Raw genomic sequence first — 27,857 nt, 5'->3', positions numbered from 1 at the left:
TATATCTCAATTAAGTTAATTTTTAATTTGATGAAAGCGTATATATATCTTTATATATTATACATAATATTGTACTATCTTTTATGTTTTGGGGGATACCTAGCAGATGCGAACTAAATATCGTTAAGAATAAAGCATAATCGTAGTAATTAATTTAGTAAATTAAAAAAAAAAAAATGGTAGTACAAACAGTGTCTTGGTTAACTCGCAGTTAGTTTTAGTATTTGAAACTGCAAGCAGCTGAGCAAGAATTCCTGGAACAGATGCTGCCAAGTGGAATGCGGCAAAACAAAAACTATCTATTTAAAGATACAAACTACTAACTCGCTTCGAAAGAGAAAAAAAGTCTTCTTCTTTTTACGCCTGAAATTAATTCTAAAAATAAAATAATTAAAAAAAAAATTTTATTTAATTGTATTAATTACAATTCTTGTAGAATATTTCTCTTACATTATTCATAATTTATTTCATATTCTGAATATGAGCCAAATCGGGTCCATAAATACAATTTTTCTAAATATCTCAACCCCAGCCCCATTTAGCAGGTCATCCATTTTTTGAAAACGTTTTTCTTTTCCCGTAACAATATTCGGAATATGAACCAAATCGGACCATAATTACAGTTTTCCGAAAATCTCGACCACAGCGGCACTTAGGAGATCTAAATTTTGTAAAAATATTTCGTTGTCCAGCGTAGAAACATGGCTGAAAACACAGGCGGCTCCGTTCTATGACGAGGGTATTGGAAAGTTGGTTGTCCGCTACGACAAATGTCTAAATCGGAGTGGCGACTGTGTAGAGAAATAGCGTAACTATGCAAGTACTTGTTACAAATAAAAATTTTTTTTATTTTCATTGTGGATTTAATTTCGTGACCGATCGGACCTTGAAAATAATAACCCTCGTATTAGGTCATTACGTTGCTTATGTAAATACGAATCACGATCACCATTATTTAATAGATAATAATAGTTTTTTTTTTGTCAAATCAGACAACAAAACTAGTTCTGCATGATAACTGTAGTTTGGCCTGAGAGAATGTTCTTTGTTTTACTTCGTTGTTATCACTATATAAAAGATTTTGACCAGTTCACATAAAGAATAGTCATCTGTTTTGCCTCCCTACAATAAAAAAAAAATTAATTTACAAATTTATGAAATTAAAATCCTGTGAGCTTTTTCTCATTGTAGGCAGCGATGATATTAATTAAATGTTCATAATTAAAAAAAAAATCAATTTTTTTTTTGTAATTACTATTTTTTCAGTTAATTATTCGTTTTATTTTTTTCTATAAATTTCGTTACTGAATTTGAATCGTGTACGCAGCTAAATTATAAAATGTTCCGTATCAAGGTGATAGGAATACCAACAATAAATTTTATTACATCATCATATAAAATTGAATGTTAATAATTTTTTTCGCCGAATAGTTCACCTTGGAGCACGTTAGATCATTTATTTATTTGCGTTTGTTTCTTTTTACTCTTTTAATCAGCCTAGTACCTCTTTATTGTTTCTGATTCTTTCCTTCGTTCTTCAGAAAGTGTTCAGCTCCGTTGCTCTTGCGTTTTGGCGCTTCTTGTATCCTTTTATTTTCATAATTAAATATTCTCTTTAAAATTTCCCTTTTTTATAATTTCTTCTGTTATCTTCAGTTCTTGTAGGTCTTCTTGGACCTGTGTGAACGATTTGCCTTTAGTTTTTTACTTCCTTGTACGAAGTAAAGGAAAAATTGTGATTGCAAAAAAAGTCGGTTTTCAGACTTTTTCTTAACTGCAGTAATAACCCCTCATTGAGAGCTTTTCAACAAGTGATATTTATTTTCATTGGTTCTAGAGTTATAGCCAAATAAAGTTTTAATTAATGAAATATTTGGCTCTTACAAAGGGAATGCACATCGCTTCGAATCCTACTTTGTCTCCCTTTTTTAGCTTTTTTTTAATTTAAATGTATTGATTTATTTATTTTAACCTCTAATTGTAAAAAAAAAATTACAATAAATAATAATTCAACAATAACAATAAAAAAAATATGAAAAAATATCAGAAGTTATTAATGAAATAAAATTTTATGTACTTCTCATTTTTTATGTGTATATAATTTAATAGGCGTACAAGGCAGTCATCAAGGGTGTCCACATCAGATTTTTTTTCTTTGGAAGAAATAAAAAATTTGTTTGTGTTAGTCAATTTATTGTTATTCATTCTAAATAAATTGTGGTAAAATGCAATTCGTCTTTTCCTTAAAGTGTCTGACACTTTTTCGATTTTAATGTAAAATTTGTTATTTGAAATTAATTTTACCGGATTATTTTGAAATGTAGAACCTAAACTTTTTAAAATTTCTTTTTTAAACCTTTCTTTTTTTTAAATATTTTCTAGTCGACTTTTATTGCACAGTTTAGGATTTCTATTGCATTGAGAGCTTCCGGCTTTATCACAGTTTTAAAGTGTCGAAATTTTGAGTTCCCATGATAAAGACTGTTATATGTGTTTTTAGCTGGAAAACTAATTCCATTTTGTTAGCTCTAACTGTTAATAACTTTTTAATGTAAAGAATTAACTGATCCATTCTCTGTGATATTTGAAATTATCTACGTTTTCTATTTTTATTTTTTATACTAAGAAAATATGGGCAGTTTTTATTACTTGATTTTTCTAATTTTTTAATTTGTTGTTCAGCTTCTTTCTAGTTCTTAGCTAATAATGTCATATCAGCGAAAGCTAGTCAGTTAATCTTTAATATTTTAGTTCCCAATCTTTTTCCGTTATTTTTGTTTAAATTTTTGTTCCATTCTCTAACTACCTTTCCAAGAGCAAAGTTAAAAAGTAGTGAAGAAAGTCCATCTTATCTTACACCAATTTCGATGGGAAAAGGATTAGATAATTCTCTCAGAAATTTTATTTTATAGTATTTATTAGTTAATGCTGCTTTGATTAAGTTTGCAATTTTCTTATCTAAACCTAATTCTATGTTGAAAAAAGCGATGTTCTATTTATGTAACAATTTTTAATGTAATAATGATGTTCTAATAATTTTTATGTAATATTAAAAAAAAATTGTGTTTTACTTTATGACGTTAGTACTTCTATTTAAATAATTTTAATTTTGTTCAGTAGTTTTATATTTATTTTTTTTATTTAGCCCGTATCCATAATCGTAGGATATATTTTCGTAATGATTATGAGGTGAAAATTTAGTTTTATTTGATGAAGCGAACGATAAACTGTAGAAAATATTTTTTTTTTAATTGTTCAACGAGCAACTGTATTATGACAAAAATTATGAAATAATTGAAAAAACTGAAGCTTGTGTGCAATGTTTGTATAATAGCTACGGAATTAGTGATGTAAGTTTTGTAGGATGTAAAACGGGAATGGACATAACAGAAATTTAGTTACATACGTTACATAGGTTGGATAGGTTTGACTGTATAGTGTATGTGTGTGTCTTTAGCGACAGATTTAAAAGCAGACGTTATTGCATATTGCAGGAGCGGATGAGTGAAAAAGTTGTTTCTACTTCAGTAAGCAACTGTAGGGATGTGTTGCTTATATCGTATTATTGTGATATTTAACAAAGTTAATTTTGTGCAAATTATAAGTTGCAGAGACGACGGTTGTGGTCACAACTGTTGTTTTCAACTCTTGTCAAACTCTTCTTACACTGTTCGTTGGCACAATGTCACTTGTGTTAACGTATTTAACTCTTTTAATAACACTTATTTTGATTGTGTGTTCGAGGAGTAGTTAGTCTTGATTCCTCGCTTTATTTATTTTTTTTTATGCTATAGTTTTTCCTCGCTTTTACGTACGTATTTATCCATAAACAATATCACGTAATTATGATTACTACCTACAGTCTCAGGAAAGGTTTTTCCTTTTTGCTTCCTTGTACGAAGTAAAGGAAATGTGATCGCGGAAAATTTCTGTTTTCAGATTTCAACTGAAATATCCATTTTGATCATCCCTGAATCCATTTAACATAACTTTTAGTATATTAACTTTAGCTGATTTAGCATAACTTAAAAACGATTAGCTATAGGATGTAAAAATTTTGGATTTAGGACTATTGTAACATGTAATTGTGCACCTCCCCTTTTGATTTGCAATCGGTTGGACCAAAAGTGTCCAAAAAAGCCCAAAATCCAAAAGAAAATTTGGATTTTGGACCTTTTCTTAACTGCAGTAATAAGCTCTCATTGAGAGCTTTTCAACCACCTTTTTAGGTGGTACTTATTTTCATTGGTTCCAGGCTTATAGCCAAATAAAATTTTAAATTATGAAATATTTGGATCTTACAAAGCACATCGGTTCAAATCTGACTTCACTCCTTTTTTTTAACTTATTTTTTAAATTTAAATTATTGATTTATTAATTATTACATTAGCCATTAATATTAATATTAACATTATTACATTAATTATTAATATTACATTTAGTCGCATGTTCATATAGTGTGGGGGAGTCGAAAAAGGATTTTTTTAACGTTTTGAGGTATGATGAGTACGAAAATGCCATTCACTTAAATTGGGGTTTCCTTTTATATCTATATATAAATTATAAACAAGAACACATACTGTTCCACGTCGAGTTGTCCGGTGCTGCGATCTAGTGGGTGCTACCGCTCACCGGAAAGCTCTGCTCGTACTAACGTTTGGCGCCCGAATCTGATCCAAGGCGGTACGTCATACTTTTAGCCCATCGTTAGAGTTTAATTAAATTTATATTTTCGTAATATTGATTCCTATGGCGCCACTGTGGGAAGTCTTTCCTGAGATAATGGCTGGCCACCAGCCAGATATATGCTCCAAGCGCTTTAAATGGTGGACAGGTACTAGCTGGCATTCAGCGACCGAGGCGTGACAGCCAAAATTGCTGTCTTTTTATTTTTATAACTGATTTATTTTATTAGTAACAAGGGCTGCGCCTCCCCGATTTAGTTTTAGTATTGAAAAGTGAGCGGCTGGGACACGTAAGCGGGTGGTGAATAGCACCCTGCTTAATCCGCTCACGCTGATAGGTAGTTCACTAGGAGCTTTTAGGAATTTGGTCGCTAAACCGTTTTTAGAGGCACATTAGCCGTTTCTTGGTACTGACATTTGGTCTCTAGGGCGACCGATTGGAGTGGTAGCGGGAGAAATGCCAGTTAACCAGTACTCTTAGCCCGAGTGGACTCCATTCTTTGTTCGGATGAACGTTAGCTTTAATGTTTTATTTAATTTTATATTTTTTGTTTTTATATGTCAAGTTATACGTTATATTACAATTCATTTCATTAATTGTCAAGACGACAATTCATTAAACCATTATTCAACAAGCAACAAGGCGTTGTCTTCATTCATCACTTATGAATATACAGTCCAACCTCGCCCTAAAATCTACAACATACAATACGTGATATGCTTTTTCTTTTATACACATATATATAAAATGATTGATTCCATGAGGATTTAAATTTAAAATCATACAAAAATTGATTGAGATAACTTACAGATTCGGTTGAAGTTACATTTCATAGAAACACACATCACGTTTGCCACTCAACATTCACTTTGCTTCAATATTACTTCCATTTTTATTGCAACATACATACCACATGTATTCAATTTCATTAGAAACTGTAACCAGCAATTTGGACAAACTTATGTAGCTGTGGCGTTAATTCGAAGTCTTAGCTCAACAAGATCAGCAGGCAAAGGCGATACATAAACCTAGATCTTTAATAAAACCTCACAAGAAAAAATAAAAAAAAATACATTGTCTAAAAATATATATCGTTTTCTGCAATTCTGTCCATCATTTAAATACCAAAACGGCAGGCGAGCAAGTTTGCCGTCATCTGTAATGTGTTGAACGACGGTTAGTTTATACGACTTCAAGTGCAATTGTTTACGTAATACGCGCCAAAAAATCGTTTGTGGAACGCCGGTCTCACGTGACGCACGTCGGATTTGATCTCATTGAACTATGAGCACAGCTTTCTCCGAGTTGTTCAACAGCAGCTCAGAGATGTGTGGACGTTCTTGTGATTTTTTTACGTTGTAAAAAATGTAAAAGATGTAAAAGGAACAATTGTTTCCCTACTAAGAGGCTCCTACTCTATGAAAATTACGTTGAACTGCAGTTACTGACTGCAAATCGTGAAATCTAAACACTGGGAGCACGTTCCACATCAGTAAATGTATGCATTTTTAACATTGGTGGCCGAATTCGGTACTAATGAACTACGTGAATTAAAACATGATGTGTTTTCCTATGAAATGAGATCTTGACTTCGAATCTATTTGTTATCTTAATAAATATTTGTATTCTTTATAAGTGTGAAGCGCTTATTCAGTAATCTAGACTAAAATATTTTTCATTAAAATTTAAATATACTTCAGTAGTGTGTATGAGTGTATATGTAATTGTACTTGTGATTATTTTATGAAGATTGGATAACTCGTTCTTTTAAGGCTCGAAAATTTTCTAAACTATTTGATCAATTTCATTGAAATTTAAATACGCTGTAGTAGTGTATTTGAAGTTGTGGATGTAAAAATTTGATGAAGATGAGTTGGGTCGTTCTCAATTTAACGCCGAAAACATTTGGGTAGGACAATTTAGAAGCGTGGTTCGTTCTACAAATTGGAAACGTCGTTTCTTTTTCTGCGGTATTTGTTGTTAGCAATATTAAACCAAATGAAAAACCATTATAATTAAAATAAGTATTAAATAAAATATAATATTAAATATTAAATCCAAATTATATTACCGAAAAGTCGGTCTTCTTGGATAGAACTTCGAAATATTTTTTTTAATACTGTTTATTGCAACGATACTTTTAGAAAAAATCTGATGTGGACGCTACGTGACTTCCTTGTACGCCTATGAAATTACAAATGCACATTTTTTTTTTTAAATGAGAAGTACATAAAATTTTATTTCATTAATAACTTTTGATATTTTTTCATAATTTTTTTATTGTTATTACTGAATTATTATTTATCGTGATTTTTTTTTTACAATCAGAAGTTAATAATTATTAATAAATCGATATATTAAATTAAATAAAAAAAAGGAGATGAAGTCTGATTCGAACTGATGTGCATTCCCCTAACATACAAATATTTCATTAATTAAAATTTTATTTGACTATAACTCTGCAACCAATGAAAATAAATACCACTTATGATATATATCGTTGAAAAGCTCTCAGTGAGGGCTTATTACTGCAGTTAAGTAAAAGTCGTAAATCCAAATTATTTTGGACTTTTTCGGATACTTTTTGTCCAGTCGATTGCAATCAGTAGGGGAGGTGCACAAATAGATCTTACAACAGTCGTAAATCCAAATTTTCAACATCCTACTTCTAATAGTTTTTGAGTTATGCGAGATACATATGTGCGTACAGATATCGCGCCGAAACTGGTGAAAATGGATATTTCCGTTGAAATTTGAAAATCGAAATTTTTCGCGATCAAAATACTTTCTTTACTAATTACAAGGAAGTAAAAATAGGAAAACTGAATTATTGAGCTTTTAGGATAAGAAATGGGATTTTTTAAAAAACATTCTGAAATATTTAAATTAAATGTTAATTTATACTTCATAATACTATTTTAATAGAATTATATTATCAGCGGCTTTGAATTTATAAATAAATAAATATTATTGTTCAAAATAAGTTTTTTAAAAACAATTAAAAATATGAATTTGTAAAAAATGAAAGAAAAAATATTATTTAAATAATGATGGCTCTATTATATCGCTGAATGGAGGTATACAATTTGAGATATAAAAGACAATTGAAAAAATTAAATATAAACGATCAAACAATTTAAAAAAAAAGAAGTTTAATGCGCTTGAGATAATAGTATCCTACCACTTATAATTCTGCAATCCCGATGTCCGTTCCAATCAAAAATTGAATTCTATACTTGCCTCGCATATTAGAGCATTGGATGATAGTAGGTATGCATACGTTTCCTTTATTATAAAAGTCGGAATAATAAAACAATTTTTCATGTAAATTTAATTTATTGGCTAAATTATTATTGCTTATTCAGATTCTCTTCAGAAATAAGTGGATACTTCGTTTTTAATCGACCTGCATTTAATTGTTTTTTTTTTTACCATCATTTTTTTTTTTTAACTTTTCGCGATCGATAATATCATATAACAACATCAGTGGTGTTTCGCCGATAAAAACCAATAGATAAAGGTTAAAGAAATTGGATATGTTTGAAAAATGTTTATATATAAATGCGAAACTTTGTGGCGGGTTCTCTCTGTCTATCGCTTTGTAATCGCATCAGGCCAGAACCTACCGAACGATTGATTTCACATTTTAATGATACATTCGTGGTATTTATTCCAGGGAACGTTTTAAACAATAGAAGAACCATGATTAATTTTTTTATTTAATAAATATCTGTAGAATATTCCATATTTTATTATTATTATTAATGTAATTAGCATAAATAAGCACATTTAGCGAACTTTTATGATTTTGATTATTTATTTTAGCTGTCTCTATTGGATTATCACAAATTAAAAATATATGCCTTAAAGAAGAAGAGAAGTAACTTTTTTTAATATTGAAAGTCCGATAAAAGAATTAGAGTATCTCGGTCCTCTGAAACAGCTGAAGTGCGTGATTCTCGATTAGCTATTGACTGAGAGGGTTTCACCTAGGCTCGACGTGTAACTTCATCTACAGCACGAGCTCATCCGAGCTTCTACATCAAGAACGAGGCAAACGTTGAAGAAAGAGAACTTCTCGGACTTTAATTGATATTTATCAGTATTATTCTCACAACCATGGGTCCGGGGGCGGAGTTTTCTGGCTAGAAGGGAAGGGTGAGCGAACTGAGCCTTGACTGGCTAGTATATATATATATATATATATATATATATATATACAGAGAGATCCATAAGTCACGCACATCAAAATTAAAGTGTCTATAATAGTTTTGTTGAAAACGTTCTATCGGTTACTGCAAGATAGAACCATGGGTATTAACAACAATCCTAGACGCCATTATGTTGAGTATTGATCACACGACGCATGCAGTAGTGCTTTGTTTAATGCTTGGTAAACATGTTGTTTTCCAAGAGCAATGTGTTTTCATTCTTGAACATTTTTTATCCAGTCGTTCTTATGCACTTGTATACGAATTACGTGTGAAATATCCGGATGTGGTACTATCCAACAATTCGATTGTAACGAGATTAATCGTCCGTTTTAGAGAATGCGATTCAGTTGCAGTTAAGAAGAGATCCGGGAGACCGGCCATTTTGACTCAGCGTTCGCCTGAATTGAAGAGACTATCAGCGAATTGTCAGATTTCATATGGAAGTGCTCGGAGAGCGATGAAACGGTTACACTTTCGTATATATCATGTTCGCACTGTTCAGGAATTGGAAAAGCCGGGTAAAAAAAAGGGTGTAGTGTACTACTATACATGGTTTTGGTCACTTGTTGATAACAATGGAATTGCAGAGCTAGACTGTGTTTTCTCGACTGATGAAGCTTGGTTTCACCGTAACGGCTACGTGAACAATGAAAAAAATAGAATTTGGTCGACTGACAATCCACATGTGTTACATAGAAAACCCTTACACTCGCAGAAAATGGGAGATTTTTTTGAAACTACCGTAAACAGTGAGTGTTTTGTACCAAGATATCATTAGACAGTTTTTGCTCTTCTTGAAAATGATGAACGTGATCGTTGGTTCCAGCAGGACGATATCACATGTCAAACATCTAATGAAACCGTGCATTTCTTCCGCGAGTTTTTTGGCGAGCTTATCAACTTTTAAAGGATTACGGCTCCCATGTTCATCTGATTTGACGTCCTTATATTTCTTCCTGTGGGGTTATCTCAAAGGAAAGGTCTATAAAAACAGTTTACATACTGGTGGAACTAAAGATTAACATAACGGAAATTAACATCATCAGTATACACGTGCTCCACAAAGTGGCTTCAAACATGGTAAAAAGAGTTCGTTTAGCTGCCGGCTTATTGCTGTGCACATAGGCTGACTGCTGGGTTACCGCGCTATTAACTGTCCTGAAAAAATCTGACAAGATACTTTATTTTTCCTGTTTAGTCTCCGGTAATTACCTTTCAGATAATATTGCAGAGGATGAATGAGGATGATATGTATGAGTGCAAATGAAGTATAGTCTTGTTCCGTCTCAGTTCGACCATTCCTGTGATTGTAGTTAATTGAAACCCAAACTCCAAAGAACACCGGTACCCACGATCTAGTATTCAAATCCGTGTAAAAATAATTGACTTTACTAGGATTCGGATGCGGGACCTCTCGACTTCAAGATCAGTTGATTTGGGGAGACGTTCACTACTAGATCAATCGGTGGGTTCTGACAAGGTACTTTTCTTTTTCCTGTTTAGCCTCCGGTAACTACCGTTTAGATAATACTTCAGAGGATGTATGAGTGTAAATGAAGTGTAGTCTTGTACATTCTCAGTTCGACCATTTCTGAAATGTGTGGTTATTTGAAACCCAACCACCAAAGAACACCGGTATCCACGATCTAGTATTCAAATCCGTGTAGAAATAACTAGCTGTCCTAGGACTTGAACGCTGGAACTCTCGACTTCCAAATCAGCTGATTTGGGAAGACGCGTTCACCACTAGACCAACCCGGTGGGTTTCTGACAAGATACTGCATACTATGTAAGTATACGGAGCCATACGAGATGTTTTCGTAAAGGAAAACTATCTAACTGTTCATCGTCCTATCATTCTATCTCTCTCGCACGCAGTGTGCACAGCTATACGCCGCTTGCTATGCATGCTGTACTGAACGGGGCAGCCATTTTGAGCATATGTTGTGATAATAAATCTTTAAATATTATTACTTAAGGTCTTTTTTTTTTTAATTATTTTAATGTGTGCGATTTTGGATCGACCTATATATATATGTACACATACCAGGGCTGTTCAGAAAGTAAAACTTACATTTTGAAAGAAAAAAAAACGAACCAAAAATAAATAAAAAAATGTCATTATATACATTTGAAAGAGACAATCTTAAACTATTTTTCTGCTTACTTGCCATTTAAATTGAGGCACTTATAATAACGATGCACAGGTTTTTTATTATTTCTTTGCCGCCTTAGATTTTTGGCAAAAAATTGTGATAACCAAGATTCCCCGATATAATTTCATGCAGTAAACTTCGTGAAATATGGATGAAACGAAACGAGAGTTCCGTAATCGTAATGCGGCGATTTTAACGAATTTTATCGTTTATTTTCATCGTCCGTTCATCAGTCACAAGGTTAAGCAGACTACTAAGGTCCTCATCATGGACATTGGTGCGACCATTTTGAAACTGAATGCACCACTGCCTCATTCCACCGTAACTTATTATTCCATCTCCGAACACCTCACAAAGTTGGCGATGAATTTCAATTGGTTTGAGCTTATTGCTAGTCAAAATCTAACCACTGAACGCACCTCACAATTCGCGGGATTTTTACAATTTTACAATTTAAGCGTACATTTCAATAATTCACAACGAACAAAGTAGAAAAATCAATCGACACGCTACGACAGCTTGATGCCTACTTAATGTAGAAACGTTTTGACCCCAAGATGGCGGGTTTATCCCCACCTATCTCCACCCTCGTGTGTGTGTGTATATATATATATATATATATATATATATATATATATATATATTTGTATAATTAAAAATATATTTATAAATAGTAACATTTTATAAATATATAAAATATCTACATTGTCAGTTAAGTGAAAATAACAGTTGCAAATATGAGTATTATGATAAAGGATGAAAAAATTCAACTTAAGAAGTTAAGAAAACGTAAACCATTTGTACATATAAGTATTGGATAGTACTTTTTTTAACGAAGTGAAGATAAGTGTCGTTTTGTTAACATGGAGAAAGTATAACAAAAGAATTAACTACAAGAAGTTTCCGTTTTATATTATAAAATAATAATATTATGTCTTTTGAAGTAACTTAAAATCTTGTCCAATCCAACTTAATATAGTTATATAAGTTTTATTTTATAACTTACGTAAATGTTTTCGTATCAAACAAGTAACAGTCTGAGATGACCTTGGTTTTTTATCTCGTGTATTGTTGTATTCGGAGTACTAGTACAGATGTTTGTTTACTTATGAATCGTAATGATTCACTTATGATTCACGTATTATTTACTTCGTTGTATTTTCTTTCTCTGAGATCCTCTCGATTGAAAAATAGATTCTTGTTTATAAATTTATTTTTCAGGGTTATCTGGTGTAATAAACAGATTGATTTTTGTATTTAAAAATTAATAAATATATGATGAGTGGTTAGCGAGTTACTGAAGAAATTAACAGTTTATTATATATGAAAATAGCACGCAGAATCTAAACATGTTTTGTTATTTGTAGAATTCTGTTTTAAAATTTTTCTTCCAACCTTCTAGTGTCTGTTGAATATTTAAAAAAATTATTTTTCTCTAAATGAGTCATTGTAAAGTATTAAATACATTCTACATAAATAATATTGTTGTAGAAATGAAAGTAGTTTTCCTTATCGTCCTTTATTAAGTGTTACTCTTATCACAGAGATAAGTTTTATAAGACATTTTGATATCCTTTAATTTTTACTTCCTTGTACGAAATAAAGGAAGTATTGTGATCGCAAAAAATTTCGATTTTCAGATTTCAACGGAAATATCTTTTTTGACCATTCGTTAATCCATTTTAACTAATTTCGGCGTGACGTCTGTATGGACATATGTGTATCTCGCATAACTCGCAAACGATTAACCGTAGGATGTTGAAATTTTGAATTTAGGACTGTTGTAACATCTAGTTGTGCACCTCCCATTTTTATTGTAATCAACTGGACCAAAAGTGTTCAAAAAAGTCCAAAATCCAAAAAAATATTGGATTTGGACTTTTTCTTAACTGCGGTAATTAGCCCATATTGAGAGCTTTTGAACGGTATATCACAAATGGTAGTTATTTTCATTGGTTCCAGAGTTATAGCCAAATAAAATTTCAATTAATGAAATATTTGAATGTTACAAAGAGAAGGCAAATCGGTTTGAATCCGACTTCATTTCCTTTTTTTGAACTTTTTTTTAATTTAATCGAAAAAAATTATGAAAAAAATCAGTTATTGGTGAAATAAAATGTTATGTACTTTTCATTTTAATTCAAAAATTTTTATAGAAGTTAATAATTATTAATGAATCAATATATTTAAATTAAAAAGAAGTTTCAACATTCATACCGTTGTAATCGTGCCTCGTAATAATCTGATCGCAGTTATTAACCGATGATAATTGAATTATCACTGAATGATGATGATTATGGGTGAACTTGGCACCAGGTACCGAGTTCGAAACCCAGCCAGACCGAATTACTTTTTTACACTTTAATTATTATTAATTTCTTTAATTTTACCGCTCACCTGCAACGTCACAATATAGCAGACGGCTGCAACAATATTTTTTCGGGTGGGGTGCGATTTTGCAAAACCTTATTACAAATATTGTTATTTTATAATCGTTAACAAATATACCTAAGAAAAATATGACCTTTAATTTGGCGAAATCTGGAAATACTGAGGGATATTTTGTTTTACAGCCTCTCCCCGTTAACCTTTTACGTTAAAAATTTAATGGCATGATTGCCCTATATATAGAAGTCAAATTTGTTCTAGCAGATCTGGAGTTATAAGGTGATTTAGAGGCACCGAACATACCCACGTACATACGAATATTAACATCCGAAAAATTCCGGGTTCCGTAGGTGTAAAAACGTCAAGGATCCGGTGAAAACCGCATATTTCCAGATTGGATCGATTTTAATACTTCCCTTCTAGAGATTTTTGCTAGAAGGGAAAGTAAAATGCAACAGTACGGTCGGGAATCTTTTTTATTCATAACGATCCCATATCGATTTCATTTTTATAACAATATAACTGTAAAACATAAATATGAAGTCGAATTCGAACTGATGTGTGCATGGCTACGGATCCGACCAGTTCTCAGTTGCACGTCATATCTACTTGAACGACGTGAAACAAAATTAATATATAAACTAATATAAAATGCTGATACGGACACCACAAAAAAATGTGATGCAATGTGGTGTCCACCACAATGCAATTGTGTAACTGTCCACTTTATTAAAGAATTGGATATCGTATCTCACTTTCAAATGAAATAAGTTTAAATGAAGTGCAACAAAAAATGTATATGTAATACCCGTACAAGGAGATCATGTGATGTCCACATCAGATTTTTTTTATTTTATAAACACGTTAAATTTCAATCTCGAAATGGATTAAGTATTTCTTTTTTTTTCACAGAACAACATTATATTGTATTATAAAAATGCAACCATACAAATACCTTGTGACGCAGGGCAGGTGCAGCAGTTTTAATCAAGATAGACGATTGATTAGATTAGGGTAACAGTTCCACCCTCTCATTACATTCTTTCATAGTACCTCCGATTGGATTAGCTGCCACCCCATTGCATCCGCCTTTCTCTTGTGTCCTATCGCATTAGCTAACGCAAAACGTATTAAAATGATTAACCCTTGCAATCCAATCTCCTTCATCGGCTTGGCTTTTTCCGTTAGAGAGGGGGTTGTAGTATAGCATCTCTAACTCGTTGAACTAAGACGATTTAGAACACAATTTGGTCGGTAATATTAATATTGCCAAAATTATTTAGATGCTACATATATTTCGTAAATTATTTTTCTTAATTAGTTGTTTAATTACTATTATTTTCGTTAATATTCCTTTTCTTCTTATTATTTTTTTAATTTAATTATCAGTTTAGAATCCAATTTCTTTCATCAGTAATTTTATTAACCGAGTTTCTAAAAAAATTGTTTACCGTTTTGGTCTTTAATTAATTTTTGAATATCGGAAAAATGCAAGGATATTTCACTATAAGTGTACCAAATTGGATCTAATTTTTCTGGAATTACTTTATTTTCTGGTAATAAAATTACAGTTCGACATATAACATTAATTCAACAACAAATCGGAGTAACAATATTACTCTTGAAATAGTAAAATGTTATCTCTAATTTATACCTCATTACTCTTATCTATAAAGTAATATTCAGTTGTTATTTTTCTTCAGTAGGTACAAAATATTTGAAATTCTATTAATTACTGAATTTCTTATAGTTACATTAAACCCAAACTCTGATTTACTGAATGTATTGATTTTGAATTTTATTTATTAATTTATTATTTTGAAGTTTAATATTTTTTAAAACATAATAAAAAACCTGGTAAAGAAACTGGTGACTTTCCCGGTAATGCAGGTCAACTTATAATTAGTGTGATCAATGCCCTGTACATAAATATATTTTAGCCAAATTTAAAGAAAATCGGTTTGGTCAGTCCTGAGATATAAGATCAGAAACAGTGCGACACGTACGCACATACATACATATGGTATTTGGTCAAGATGAACTGGTTGGTCCCTAAAAAGATGTAAAAAAAAATCCCGATATCCCGTTTTTGTAATGATCACTTTACGGTGATAAATAGCTTTCCGGTGATTATAGCTATTCAAGCTATATTCGCTGGAATCTTGGATAGCTTTTTCATTCCAAAAGCAAACATTGAAGTTACTGCAATTCAAATATTAAAGTGTCTGACTTTTATTTTTTAGCCCTTTAAGTGATAAAGAGAAATATAAAAAAAAATTAATAATAAAAATTAAAAGAATTTCAATTTTTAAAGATTTTTAGAGATAGGGGATACATTTTAAGTAACAATTTTTAAAAAATATTCATATAATAGGTTAAGCTCAACAAATTTCATTACGTAAAGTTTTCTTTAAATCTAACACCCCCTCCACGAAGGCTAAGATAAAAAAATTTATGCATTTTAGGTCCGAGGTCTATAATTAAAAAAAACATTATAGACCCAAGTTATCACAAATCAGCTGATTTCGAGTCGAGAATTACTTTTATACAGATTTGAATACTAGATCGTGGATACCGGTGTTCTTTGGTGGTTAAGTTTCAATTAATCACAAATCTCAGGAATGGTCGAACTGAGACTGTACAAGACTACATTTCATTTTTACATATCATCCTTTGAAGTAATACTTTACGGTGGTTCCGGAGGATAAACAGAAAAGAAAGACATTTCTTGATAGATCTATATTTGAAGTACAGTCTTTGAAAACATTTTTTAATAATAATATTTTTAACCAAAGGTAAATACATCAGAAGAACAAAAAACATATATTTCAATTTTAAGAGGTGGGGAAAAAATTATTTATAATCTTTATTTTTTCTTAGGTTACTATTTTCGTTATAAAATTGTTTGGCATGTATCTACAGAAAAGATTACCTTGTAATTTCGAAATAGTTCGAAATGGAAATTTTTGAAAATTAATGATTAATTTTCAGAATAAAGAGGATTTCGAATGATTTAGTATTTTTATAGGTACTTAACGGTTACCCATCGGGTTGGTCTAGTGGTGAACGCGTCTTCCCAAATCAACTGATTTGGAAGTCGAGGATTCCAGCGTTCAAGTCGTAGTAAAGGTAGTTAGTTACTTTTATACGGATTTGAATACTATATCGTAGATACCGGTGTTCTTTGGCGGTTGGGTTTCAATTAACCACACATCTCAGGAATGGTCGAACTGAGACTGTACAAGAGTACACTTCATTTACACTCATACATATCATCCTCTGAAGTATTATCTGAACGATAATTACCGTAGGCTAAACAAGATAAAGAAAGAAAGGTACTTCACGGAAACTCCGCCTCATTTTTTCTCACTCACTCTCTCTCTCTCTCAAATCATTATCGTTTATTTAAAGTATCTAAATAGTAATTATGTAAATAATGATAGTGTATTTTGTATATTTTTATGTATTTATGCTGATTGGACCCTTCGGTTCTCATCTTTGCTAGCTTTTTTAATAAATAAAACAATTATTCAATCTCTCTCTCATACTCGTTCTCTCTGCTTCCCTCCCTCCCTACCACCATCCATCCCTGTTATTGCACTGGAGTGCTCATGTGTAATTCTTTTGGACCGTTATTGATCATTTTATTTAGGTTTATAAATTAAAACATTACATCAGTATAAATTTCGCTGAAACCAGTATTCCAAAAATGGCAGCTTCTTGACGTGAAAAACTTTTCAGTGTTTTACGTTGAAAGTATTATGTTTTTTGTTCAATGAATTGTAGGAATTTCGTGATTGGTTTTTTAAATACCGTACGTACATTTATAGCATGGTTTGAGTAATTGATCTGTCACGAGTCAGAAGCATTCCTGAAAATAACCTACCATTCTCAAGTATAATTAGTATCATATACCATCCTTAGTAATCGTGAATTTGTATCTATCCTGTTACCTGCTTTACAGAAACTAATATACTACTCCATATCAATACAACAACCCTACTGAGTTTTCAGGTATCAGATGTATTCAGAGTGCTCCTGATGCATTAATTAGATGATTATGTTCCCACTACATGTTTATCGTCTACATAAAGAAAATAAGATTCCTTCAGAGAAAACAATTCGTTTTTTTGTACCGCACCTGCTACTTTACGTTTTACAGTTATAAAAAAAAACCGCTTTTAACTGATAAAAATGGAAAATGACCCAATTTTCTGTTTAGAAAAGGAAGTTTATTTTTGATGTTATGTTTTAAAATTGGGATTTTTAAGAAATATTAAGAAACAAGAAAGTTTTTATAAATGATTATTTGCAAATTCTTAAAGAATACGTGAAATTTATTATGCATTCCACAACAGTAATCATTACAAATTTTTTTTCTCTTTTTTTCAATCATGTTTAACCCGCTGGGTTAGTCTAGTGGTTCGATTTCATTCTCGGATGACGAACTCTGGTTCTTCAGCTCTAATTATTTTGAATTTAAAAATTTGACGTTAAAGATTCTCTAATTTTTTTCGATAGATTAAAATAATTTAAATAAGAGTAAATTGTATAATAAAACATTGTTAAAATATAAAGATTATGTAAAAAAAATAACAATTTTATTATTTCCCTCATTGCGGATCTCGGGTGCCGATTTCGACTTTTTCTACCTAATAAATGTGACTTTTAAAATGAGATTTAAAACTACTTATTCATTATTATCAATTAATTAACGTAATTTATATAGAAACAAAACTATTGTAATAGATAAAACCTTCAAGAAAAATGATTATTTAAAAAAAAAAACTACTTTTTTATAACTCGTCGCAGAATCAGCTGATTTTACTAAGTCGAAAGTTCTGAGGTATAATTCCTTGTAAAGGCATTTGCTTTTATTTGATATTGATTTGAATGCTACACTGTGGATACCGGTGTTCTTCGGTGGTTGAGTTTCAATTTACTACATGTCTCAGGAGTGGTTGACCTGAGTCTGTTCCAGACTACATATTTATTACGGGTACATTTTCACTTAAATTGCACTACATTTACGTCAGGTTTGGCAAGCAGGTAGCGGTAATTGTACTTCCTTGCGCTCTCTCTCTCTCTCTCTCTACTCTCTCTCTCTCTCTCTCTCTCTCTCTCTCTCTCACACACACACACACACACACACACACCCAGACCCGGCAGTAGCTGGAAAAATGATTTGAGAAATATCTATATATATTTTTCAGAAATCGATATTTGAAATTTGCATCTTATACCACCAAGCAACAATTCAAAACTTTTGACTGGCGAGTTATCTTCCTTGTTTTCAGATATATATTTATATAAAGTGGTTCTTCTGCTTATCAAAAATAGCTTTGATGACAATACTAAATTTGGAAATATTAAAAAAAACTGCAGAATAATAAAGAAAGTTTCCACATCACTACTTTTTTAAATTAATATTACTGGACTGTATACTAATTAAATAAAATTAGATTTAATGATTTGAAAACTTTCCTTATTATTCTATGGGTGGGGCAGATACAGCAACTAAATTTTTGGGAGGGACATAGTGAGCAAGGGGTCATATTTACCTTACTCCCTTCTAATTGAGTTTGGTATATAATATTTCATACACTTATATTGGGTACGTGCTACATTCTGAAATATTTTTGAAACACGAAAAATCGTTTAACCAATCATTAGCATTACTGTAAAAGAGGAGAAATAAAATAGACGGTTTCAGCAAAACCAAACAGTCAGTGGCGGTTCGCAGCTAAAATTAGTGGGGGTGCTGCTTCAGAAATTTTTTCCCTGGGCCTTTTTAAGGCCATGATTAAAGTTTTCTGTAAAATAAAAGAACCGAAAAAAAATTAATCTTATAGAATTCCGGGAAGCAGGATAATAATATAATTCTACACTTTATCACATTGAAGAATATAGTACACGGTTTTTAACTACATTATGCGTAAAATTTCAATACAGATAATATTTTTTTTGTATTGTTACATAATAACTCATAAAATGTTCGCTTAAAAACAGTGTAGTCCAATGGTGCGTAATTTAAATTTCTGTGTACACAGAATCAAATACACGATTAGTTTTTACTAATTACCTTCTGTTTCGCTTTTCCAGCGTGTTTTTGGACAGATTTGGAAATCAAAGAGCAGCCCTTGCTTTCCACCATCTTCTGATCACTACTGAAAAAACAACTAAACCCCTATCATATTCTTTCCACCGACTAAACTAGAAAAGTTAACAAGCAAGGAACGTTCCATATACACGCGGAGTAAAAAGAAAACTACGTTCCCCAGCACACCAAGGTCGGCACTGCGGGACGACAGTCTCTCTCCCCTCGCAGCCGCCCGTGCAGCTCCATGTTGTGTGCGTATGCGCACAACAGCCAAACACCACGCCGCTGGAACTGTGAAGCGCAGAGTTCCATACAAAGAATTTTGTATCTTTTTCTTAAACTGGGGGATTGTTAATGACATTATGCTTAAGGATTATATATTGTTCAAGTATACAAAAAGAATTAATGAAAAGGGGACTCGTTATATTAAATGTTATCGATAATATCAAGTGGAAGTAGGTGGGGTGCTACAGTTCCGCAGTGCCTATACGCGAGCCGTTACTGAAAAAAGTGCTTAAATTTTATTTCGATTTATAAAAATTAGCTGTAAGTTATTCGAAGTGACCCTCAACGGGTCTCCAGAAACTAAATTAACTTTAAGCTCGGACTGTACAGTCCTAACAACTTTAATCAAAATTATATAATAATATAAGTTTGGATAAAAATATTAATAAGATGAAGATTTAAATTAAGTTCATTTTTATTTGTTTAAACATTTCAAGATTTTAAAATTAATCCATTACAATTTATAATTTTCACGTTTTATTTCATACGATAATAATAATAATAACACAATAATTTATATACAAAATAAATTCAATTCGATGATTACGCATCATTGCATACCGATCGAAACGCGATCTACATCAATTTCCATGTCGTTATGAATATGAATTAGAGCAAGTGACGTCAGCCTCTCTTAATTAACTATTAAAAAAATATATATATTCACGTTTTTTTGACAATACCGTATTGGTAAAATGTTTCATTTCTTTTCCACTGGGTTTTCAAAATGCAATGCCTTTGGGGGTGGGGGCGGCCATGACCCGCCCCTGTGCTACGGGGAGATTTTTATATTTCAGATTTAATATAAACTGTCCACACTTGAAGTAACTGCTTTGGACAATATTTTTTGATTTTTTTAAAAATACGATATTCCATTATCACGAAATACTTTTAAAATGGCAGATGGTTATGTAAAGCGTGTTATAATAGAAGAAAATTTGCGATAATTATGTAGTAACTGCTTTCCAAGATCAAAAAATACGTGCAGAAATTTGTTATGTACATTTTATATATGCATAAACATCTTAAAAGTTTATCAAAATCTCGTAAGTGTGAGTAATTTTTTTTTTTAAGAATTTGCAAAGTATTGGTCGTACTTGACGTAACAAAAGTAGTACCATTTAAATTCCTTGCAGCTTGGTCGGAAATAATGGTTAATACAGAAAGCATATTATTTATAGGTAGTTCGTGTTGTTTTACTTTCTCATTTAAGCAAATATCTGATGTGACAGACTATTCTGGCTTATTTTTATTTTAAGTAAAGTAAATACAGATACTAGTGCGATGACAAATGTGTCATCATATGTTTAAATTTCTTTTTCTAAGATTTTTCTGTTCTGTGTGTATGCAGTACAGTTTTAACGTAAGTTGAAACAGCCGGACCGATTCTATGCCAACTGGAACCATGTTACTAATTTATCATTATGTCATACATTTGTTTATTTTAGTCTAAAATTAACTGTTATAACTGTGGTAAATCTTAAAACATTTAAAAAACCTTTTCCATTTCTTTTTCATTTTTTGTAATTTTTATGATTTTATAAAATATAGCAAAACTTTACACTCGTACTTTATTATATACGTGGAAGTTCAAAGTTAACATTACATATTAATTATGATTTATGTACATTTCGTTTAAATTATTTTCTATTCTAACTTTTAAATCGTATTTAGTTCTTCGAGTTGTATAACCATTTGTTAAAACTACCACTAAAAATTATTTATGCGATACTCTCCCTTAATATTTTCTGGAGTGGGTCCTAATATCGGTAACTTTTTTTTTAACGGTGATATCTTTTCAGCGTAAAGTAGGTCGTAGTTTCTAGTTCGAGGTATTTATTTATTTATTTATATCCCTTTGTATTAAGACTAATTTTTTTTTTCAGCACATCTGTTTACGCCTCTATACTGCTGTATTTTTTATTCAGTATTAGCTTTAAAAATAAGACTACTCAAATTTTTAATTAAATTTCTTTTTCTTCAAAATATTTTGTACTGTTGCACTGTTGCTCCTGAAAGTGGGTTTATAACGATAAGGATGCTTATCGATGCTTAATGTTTAAGGATGCTTAAGGTTCCTTATGGTTTATAAGGATGCTTAGTTATTATACTTAGTTATTTAAGTAATTTTCTTTTTGCTGAAATCATGTATAAACATTCGTGGGAGATGTGGTTAAACTGTTTGTATAGTTCAGTTGGACGACACTAAATCATTTACAAATGTGCTATAAAATGTAATGTATTAATACGTTGCCGTACTTGCAGTTCGACAAGGATATTGAAATCCTTGTCCTCAAATTGTTTTACAATTTCATTGTAAAACAAAGATTTTAAATTACAATAAATTATCAGTTTACGCAAAACACCTCTTTCATAAAAAATAATTGTTTTATTTATTCACGCCACATTATTATTAACAGTTTGTTTAGTATGTGGAGGAAATGCTATTTGTTGCAAATCTTATTTTGGGTATAGACTCTTACATCGAATGATTGTGGGAGGTATTGAGACTCGCTGCTTAAAGAAAGATGGATCCACTCTTTTCAATGGGGTTGTTCGCCTCCATTTCTCCTTGATCATATTTTACAAGTGATTATCAAAAACCTCGTTCAAAATTTAAATGAAAAAAATTGCGTTAAAAAGAAATATTGAAATATATAAGCGTTAATTTATTTTGTTCCTAATAAGTTTTTGATTGAATACACTGCTGCATAGAAATTAACAAAAACTTTTTTTTTATCATGAGAATGGTGGAGTTGTTTTCAGGATTATAAAACTTGGTTTCAGATAAAATTAACTTTTTAAATTAGTTGGGGTTTAAATATTGCTCATATATTATTCTAATTATTATAAATCGTAAAATTCCCTACTTAAACAAGAGTGTGTATTTCATGCACCACTTCTAACGGAAAGAGAAATTTTTTTTGTGATTTTACTTTTACCGCTAAATATTTCTTATGGTTGTGACATACATAAAGCATTTGAGATATAATTGATACTAATAAAGAGTATGTTTCTCTGAGTGTTATGATGCTATTATATCATGATATTGCCAGTTTTTGTGATGGATAGAGTAAAGGTGTTTTGTACGGCAAACAACACCTGTGTGTTTATGCTATTACGGCTCGCTACGCTATTACGTATTCGACTCTGTGAGGAAGGCAACAGGAAACCGCACTTCTCTTTTCACTTTCATTTGTATACCTGGCATGATTCAATGTTGCATTTGATAATGACTAGGTATGATTCATTTTTATTTCAATTCGCCTACAACCGGTAACGGTTATAAAGCCTGTCAACAAAAATACAAAATAAGGAAGTTAATTGAAAAAAAAAACAACCCATCAGGCGTGTGTTTTTAGACGTTGCTTTTTTAAGAACACACAACTTATTTATAATTTTATTTAAATTAATATTTTTTCGTTTATTTAATTCAGTGATTTTTAACTAAAGTATACGCATACCGTATTTATTGAGCATCGACAGGTGGTACTAAGTAAACTAATGTAATTTTACAACTGACATGGAACAGATTTCGCTTGTACAGTCGGTAGCTGGTGAAGCCGCGAAGCTTAACGTACCAGGTACCGATTCGACCGGGAAATCGAGTTCAAGACCCAGCTAGACCGAGTTATTTTTTTATACATCAGAACGAACATAGACGGCTGCAACAGTATTTTTTGGGTTGGGGGTGCGATTTTGAAAAAAAAAAATTATATATTTTTTTTAATTGTTAAAAAGTCTGCCTAAGAAGTATATGACCTTAATTAGGCGAAATCTCGAGATACTGAGGGAAACCTTGTTCTACAGCCTCACCCCCTTGACATTTTAAGTTGAAACTTTAATGGCATGAATGTCCCATGTATAGAATTATTTGACCAAGTTTGGTCAAAATCAGTCCAGTAGTTCTGGAGATATAAGGTGATTTAGAGACCAGCACCGAACACACGTATATATGAATATGAATATTCGGAATATTTCCATCCGGTTTTTTGGGTTCAAAACGTGAAGATCCAGGGAGACCACATATTCCCAAATTGGACCTTTTACAATACCACTATTGTTCTAGAAAACAATAGTTTTCTAGAACTGTAGCGCTATCTAGACAGGAAAGTAATACGCCAGAAGGAGTTCACTGTTAGGATTTCAAAAAAAACTGACGTTATACAAGTGTATATAATTTTTTTTAATATAAATTTTTTTAATATTTATTTATATTAACGTAAATTTATTTTAAAATGCAATTCTCTTAATTATAAATAAAAGTTGAAATTTTGAAACAAAAATAAAATTGGTCTGTGGTTCTAAAACCCCTAGACCCGTTGGGGTTCTTTAACTATAGAAACAGACTGAAAAATTCTAAAATTGATAGAAAATGTGATTAAAATTGAAAGATAAAATTTAATAAACTTAAAATATAAATCTAAGGCAGACCGTTACAATTCATTACTACCAGTCATTGTGATTTTATTTTCTAGAAAAATACCTTTTTCCACTCCCCACCGGCCTCTCGAACGTTAAAGAGAGCAATCTTCAATCTAATCGATGTAATGCGCTGGGTAAACAGACCATCGACAGATTTAAACAAGCGTTCATTTGGGCCTGCTGGTTTAGCCAGTAGGGAGAGATCATAAAATGTTTTTCTTAAACTTTATTCATTGGCTCTTATCATTTGACTGAAAAAAGGCGCGATTATTTCATTAAAAGTTGTTTCGTTGCAAATTACTCGTATATATGTATAGTGTAAAAGTTGCAGCTGTTTCTGTAATGAGCTGACAGGTGTGTCAGAAAATGTTACGGACGGCTACTTGGTTTGGTTGGACTGTAAGTGTTTAAAATGGTTTTTGATTAATGTTTTTGGCTTATAAAAATGTCTACATGCACATGCGTTTTGTTTTTTTATTTTGTCTATTATTATTATTTAATCGTTTAGTGCATCTATCTTTTATGAAAAGTAATTTAAAAACCGACCGGTATATGTTTTTGAATGGATTAAAAATGAAAAATTATTCATTTCAAATTCTTCTTTAATCTTGAGCTTTTTGAAGTAGGGGCCAAATTGAACATAACCACTAATAGTTTAGTAGCCTCCTAATTTAGTGCCCATTTCAAAAAATAAAGAATTAAACAAGGATATGAAAAAATACTATATATTTTTTTTAGCGCATATTATAACGATCATCTTTTTTTCTAAATGCATCTTTTTTTTCATAATTCATAGAAACTTTATTTTATCTTTTTAATCCAATATGTCTTACTACAAAATAAGTAGTATAACTTATTAGGGCAAAATTTTCCGCTGGCCATAACTAACTCGATAACGAAGCGTTTTCGTAATTATATTTGTATGAAATTTTTCCCTAATTTCAAGCACTAGAATCATTTTTTTTTCCTGTGTAGCCTCCGGTAATTACCGTTCAAATAATACTACAGAGGACGAATAAGGATGATATGTATGAGTGTAAATGAAGTGTAGTCTTGTACAGTCTCCGGTGGTCCATTCCTGAGATGTGTGGTTAATTGAAACCCAACCACAAAAGAACACCGGTATCCACGATCTAGTATTCAAATCGGTGTAAAAATAACTGGATTTACTAGGACTTGAACGCTGTAACTCTCGACTTCCAAATCAGCTGATTTGGGAAGTAACCACTAGACCAACCCGGTGGGTTACATCTTGTTTTTTCTAATATGAAATACTATTTTGTATGCTATATATACGTATTGTTAATTATTACTTTTATTTTGTTTATAATTCCCTAGAATAATAAATTGTATCTGTAAGAAATTTTTACGTTTGTTAGTCTGTCAATATCCTTGTCGAACTGCAAGTATGACAACGTAATATATATACGCATTAATACATTACATTTTATCTCTATTTCATTTCATTTCTCTTACGAGCACCTTGACCCCGGAAGGAAGGCAACCGCCAATTGACGGACTCGGCCGCCACGCCATCCCCTCCGTACCTAGCTCTTAAGGGCTTTACCGGTGGTCATCTTCAACAGCTACAATACGTATTCCAATCTATCCACTATCAATATGCCACCGATGCGAGTACCACGTGTGATATTAGTCTGTTTTGTCAGCCTGCCCGTATTTTAATTTTGATGAAGTTAGAAAATTAAAAAGAGTAAAATTAAATTAAAACATCTGACCTCCATGGCTGTGTGAGTAGCGTCTCGGCATTTCGCGCGGAGCTTCCGGGTTTGAATCCCGGTCAGGCTTGGCATCTTCTCATACCCTTTCAATTTCCACTGGGCTGATGACCATAACGGTTAATTTCCGCGTTATCATAACAAAAAAAAAAAAAAATAATCAATTTTGTTTAAATTGCACTGAAAAGTAAAATATAATTTTTTGACTCATCTTCTAATAATGTGTTCAACCATTTTGTATAGTGTTGAAATTGTTCAATACAATTTTTGAAATCAATTTTTATAAATCGGTTCTTGATTCTAATAAATCTTGTAATTAGTATCTGTATAATTTTTTTTTTTTTTATTCGATAGATATTTTTCTTTTTGCTTTAGAATTTTATTGACTAAACCGGGAAAAATTTTGTGGGTCACTACAAAGGTGAAGGTGAATCGTGGTGTCGTGTTATTAAGAGCTAATAAAGAATAGAAAAGGAGGATGGATATAATGGCTTTCTCTCTCTGTCTTTGTTTTTCCTTTAGAATAAAATTACTGAAGAGTAGATTTCTGCTTCTACGTTGCAAGTTATTCTCTCTTATTGGAAAGTTCCTATTAATTTTAAACGTTCCGTTTTTCCAAATTCTCTTGATCTTTCCTTGCTTTGACAGTTTAGTTACTATCTTATGGAAATAGGATTAAATCTTGGATAATTTTAATCTTCTATATATATATATATATTGAAATGTGTTTGCGTTTCTGCGCGTGAGTTATTTTATTCTTTGAGTTGCTAAATATATAAATTTATAAGGTCGCATAACAAACTGAATATAGATTTCAGGCGTCGGTTATGATATTTGTATATTGAAATATTATATACGAGCAAAATGTCTACTCTAGATGGCGCCTGATTTTATCCAGTCATTGGATGATGACCAATCTTACTTTAAAAAAGATAGTTTTTTCAGAATAATGATTAATTACGATAAATAACACATTTAATTAGTATTATTAGTGCTATTTTTATAAATTGATTGAATTCCGGTCAAAAAAAAAAAATTGTATAATAATGCCTAAAAGGCTGACGATTTCATGATATATTAATGTTTGTTTAGTACAAAGGCGATTATAGTAATATTAATTAAAAGATAAAAAGTGTTCAGTTCGAATTCTCAAAAAGAAACGCTTCCCAAAATATTGTGTAGTTAAAAAATTGGAATTATTAGACTTTTCCTACATTATTCTGTTAAAAAGTATTCGAATGCCTTTGCACTTCCTGAATTAATTACATGTTGTAGTCGCTACTAAGGTAAGCATCTTAATTTTAAACTTAAATATTCATGTTAAAATAGACATAAAGTGGTGGCAGTCCTGAGATTCAATTACCGAAGAAAATGTATATACATTTCCTGTGCAATATTATACCCTTAAATGACTACGCTTTCCTATGCGATATTCCAGCCTTAAAAGACTTTCAGGCTTTCCTGAAAGAAATCGTAGGTTCCCGCCATTTGTAATGGAAATTTTTCTTTCCTTCGTAAATCGTTTTTCCATCTCATTGTAGTGAAATAATTTATCTACCGTAGTAATGTTAAAACACATAGCATAAAGGTAAAAATGTTTTACGAATGTAAAAAAAGGTTTGTTTTTTTTTTCATTGAAAGTGTTTTTCTTTAAATTTTTAACGATTTTTATTCTGAATATACACTCAACTAATTTTTTAAACGTTAATTTTTTATATATTATAATAAATATTGTGAAATATTAAATATAATAAATTGTGAAATAAATGTGTGTTTACATATTATAATGAAATTGTGAAATTACACTGCGAAAAAATTCTACCAATTGTATAACTGGTCGTACGTTTTGTATGATATTCCACGAATT

The sequence above is a fragment of the Lycorma delicatula genome, chromosome 2 (assembly GCF_047948215.1).
Source record: "Lycorma delicatula isolate Av1 chromosome 2, ASM4794821v1, whole genome shotgun sequence".
Classification (NCBI taxonomy): domain Eukaryota; kingdom Metazoa; phylum Arthropoda; class Insecta; order Hemiptera; family Fulgoridae; genus Lycorma; species Lycorma delicatula.
The sequence above is the reverse complement of the archived record's forward strand: the minus strand, read 5'-3'. Positions refer to the sequence as shown.